The 4162-nt window shown below is 41.0% G+C and overlaps 1 pseudogene; it reads left to right on the top strand.

The window, feature by feature from the left end:
* The first annotated feature begins 1039 nt into the window (after window positions 1-1039).
* LOC108698998 lies at window positions 1040-3825 on the top strand (annotated as a pseudogene).
* Window positions 3826-4162: the final 337 nt, after the last annotated feature.

The following is a 4162-nucleotide window of genomic DNA, read 5'->3' as shown; positions in this document are numbered from 1 at the left end:
ACCTTTAAATCCCTTCATTTATTGCCACCTCCCTACATCTTATCTCTTGTCTCTATTTATATGCTCCTGGCCAAATCCTCTGCTCCTCTCAGAGCAACCTTTTGGTTGCATCCCCTCTACTACTGCTGGTTCCCACTATTAATCCTTTCTGCCTTGCTGCTTCTTACATTTAGAATGCCATCCCTGAATTCCTCAAGTGAGAATCCCCCCTTAGTCTCCTCAGAACTGAACTCAAAGACTACCTCTTGGACCACTCACTTAACACTTAAATTTAGAACTGGTGCTTATATTGCAGTGTCATTGTCAAGGATTAGGTAGGAGGCACTGTAGAGGCAGCAGGAGGAAAATGAGTCTTTAGGCAAGAGCTGGCTGAACCCACAAGACAGGAAAAGGGCAGGAACAGGGTGACAATGGTGATGAGTCAGACTGGAACAGGTGCTGAGCAGAACAGGATGGAGAGGGCACGGTCAGGACAGGAACAGACTGAAAGAACAGGACGGTGCGGGCATAGATCGGATCAGACTGGCAGTAGCTGGATAGCGAGAGGACTGGATAGCAAGAGGACTGAATAAGTAACAGGAGGAAAAGGCAGAACAAGATAGAGAGCGAGACTAGGGAACATAAGACAGGGTTCAAGGCAGAACAGGACAGGAGGCAGGGACATGTAAGGCAAGGTCGGATCAAGGTCAAGTCAAAGCAAGGAAAACAAGGCAGGCTTAAAGAAAGGAAAGATTGTTTAAAGCAGGACCGGAGCAGAACTGGAAGGGAAAGGTGACGCAGATCAAGACAAGATTCAGAGCCAGGCAGGACAAGACAGGGAAGGGTTCAGACAAAGCAAGGCAAGGTAAGGCAGAATAGGAAGGAGACCAGAACAGGAACCCTTAGCTAGGAACAATGCCACACTGCTAGGATGGGAACCAATGCTCAGGCAAGGAGTGTTTGGAGGGCTGGTCTTATATAGGGCAGAGTCAGTCCTGATTGGATGACTGCAAACCAATCAGGCTGCTGCTGGGCTAGGGCTGCAAAGGCCAGGTAACACATGTTACCTGCTGGGGAACCCCCTCTGAAACTGTGTGCAGCAGAGGCTGCTGGGAAGGCCCCTCTGGAGCTGTGAGCAACGGATGCTGCTGGAAAAGCCCCTCTGGAGCTGTGGACAGTGGATGCTGCTGGGAAGGCCCCTCTGGAGCTGTGAGCAACGGATCCTGCTGGAAAAGCCCCTCTGGAGCTATTAGCAGCCGATGCTGCGGGAAAGGCCCCTCTGGAGCTGTGAGCAGCCGATGCTGTGGGGAAGGCCCTCGGAGCTGTGAGCAGCGGAGAAAGCCTTTCTGGAGCAGTAAGCAGCGGATGCTGCTGGGGTTTGTCCCTTTTTGCCTTGATCTTGTAACTTGGTGGGATGTATATATCTGTGTTAATACTGTTTTGTATAATATACCAGTTCATCTGATGTATATTTGTCTGCTATATACTATATAAAAGAAGATTTCTAAATACCACCTGTGCCTTCTAAGTATTTTTTTCATTGAGTGTGCATCCCCTCTCTGTTTGTGTATATGGTTTTGGGTAACTGGTTGTGGGGTTATCTCGGGATTATTTCATATCTCCTAAAAAAGAGCAATTTTCTCTTCCCCCTTTATAATACTGAGAGTTCCCTCCATTAACTTATATTTGTAAGTGTTTATCAGGTTGCCAGAGGATCACTGCACAAACAGTGTTTTACAGGCAATGGTTGGAGTAAATGTGGACATGTAGTTGAAGAGATTTAGCATTACTATAACTCAGATAACAAACTTTGTTATAGTGATTGTATTCTTGATGGAAGTGATTTTGAGTGTACAGACAAATTAGAACATGCAGGAAAATGTTCACCATTAAATGACGTAACTGCAAAAGGAGAGCCATGCGTGAAGATCCCTTGTGTGATTCCCACAGTTATGATTACACCTGGTGCTACACAGATTATGATAACAATTGGAATTATTGTGGGACAATGTTTAATGACTGTGACTATAACAACCCAAGGGCTGGTGCAGATGGAAATGAAGAGGTTTGTAGAAATGGAAAACAGATTTGGTATTATTAGCTAATGTGCCTTCCCAAGATTTATGCCAACCCCTGAGATTCTAATTTACTGAGGCTTGCCATCTCATTAACAAAATAGATGCTCATTTTTGTTTCCCCACTCACAGTCAAAGCATGGCCTCCTCCAATAATATTAGAATGGATATGCAAGGAATATTTGACCGTAATGGCGTTAGGTATTGAATGTGCAACTTCAAATAAATGAGCCAAGGTATGGATTCTCATTAAGAAATTCCTCCAGGATCGCTGAGATTGGTTTCCCCCATGAACACACAGCAGTTTTATTACTGCAGGGCAACAATGCATTATATTTTTATTACTTTAAAACAATTTCATTTTTTGATGTTACTGGTCCTTTAACAGAAATATCTGCCATGGATGAATGAAAAAAGAAACTCAAAACTAAATCCCATTTCACTCCAGCCTCAAATATATGCCGAAATGTGGGAATATTTTTAAATTTGGTTATTGGTGACATTCTAAGACTCCAATCACGTGTTTATGAAAATTATTTATCTAAAGCTGATTGGGGAGCTGTGAGAGATATGCAAAAGTGGCAAGATGTCCAAATCAAGTCATCTGATAAAGGGGGCAATATTGTAAAATGGCCAAATTTCATGTATTAAGAAGAAGCAAATAAACAACTATCCTCTATCAGTCATAAAGAAATCTTTGGAGATCCAATGGAAAGTTATACAATAATGTATGACAAATTGATAAATGAAGCATTCAGGGATAATCTCATCTCCCAAAAGGAGAAAAAGTTTTTAACAGTAAATAACCCCAGAAATGTGACTCTTTACCTATTACCAAAAATTCACAAAAATCTCAATAAACCACCTGGAAGACCGATTGTATCGGGTAATGGTAATTTAACTGAAAAAGCAAGTCAATACCTTGATTTAAGAATCAGACCCATGGTGGAAAAATTGGACTCTTATGCTAGGGATACACTTGATTTCCTAGCTCAGACTGAGACTCTAGAAATTACCAACAATATCCTACGAATAACACTTGGGGCAGATTAATCAAGGGTCGAATTTCGAGGGTTAATAAACCCTCAAATTTGACCCTTGAAGTTTTTACTTCGAATTCGAATATTGATCGAACGATCGAATAAAAATCATTCGCTGGAGCGATAAAATCCTTTGAATCGAATGATTCAAACTATTTTAATCGATCGATCGAAGGATTTTTATTCGGTCATAAAAAACTGAAAAAGAAAAGTGCTGGGGAAGGTCCCGATAGGCAAATATTGAACCTCGGTAGGTTTAAAGTGGTGACGTACATAGTCGAAGTATTTTTTAAAGAGACAGTACTTCAACTATCGAATGGTTCAATAGTTGAACGATTTTTACTTCGAATCGTTCGAATCGAAGTCGAAGGTCGTAATAGCCTATTCGATGTTTGAAGTACCCAAAAAAATACTTCGAAATTCGAATTTGTTTTCATTTGAATCCTTCATTCGAGCTTAGTAAATCTGCCCCTTGATGTTGAGTCCTTGTACACATCAATCAAACATGAACTGGGTTTAAAAGCATTAAGATATTTTTTGGTGAATTATTTGGGTGGTATGAATGAGATGGTGGATTTTCTCTGTAAATTAATGAGATTCGTATTATGCTTTAACTACTTTACCTTCAACAATAAATTTTATCTGCAAACACAGGGTACCGCGACGGGAACTTCCTGTGCCCCCTCTTATGCGAACTTATTTTTGGGGTTCTGGGAAAGTATTGTGGTTAAGAGTTAAGAATTGTTACCCTATCAATCAAATATTTGTAAATGGATTCGCTATATTGACGATATCCTAGTGGTCTGGGAGGGTACAGAAGTTGAAGCCATGGAGTTTGTGACTACACTTAATAAGAATGACTTAAATATCAGACTTACCATGGACATCTCTAGAAAAAGTGTTTCCTTCCTAGACCTAGAGATTGCAATCAATGAAGAGGGGCAACTCGAAACTAAGAACTTCAGAAAAACAACAGCTACTAATTCCCTTTTAACATATTCGAGTTTCCATCCCCACTCTGTAAAAAAATCAGTACCTACGGGCGAATTCTTAAGACTCAAACGTAAT

The sequence above is a fragment of the Xenopus laevis genome, chromosome 8L, assembly GCF_017654675.1.
Source record: "Xenopus laevis strain J_2021 chromosome 8L, Xenopus_laevis_v10.1, whole genome shotgun sequence".
Lineage (NCBI taxonomy): Eukaryota > Metazoa > Chordata > Amphibia > Anura > Pipidae > Xenopus > Xenopus laevis.
This window is presented reverse-complemented; position numbering and strand designations above follow the sequence as displayed.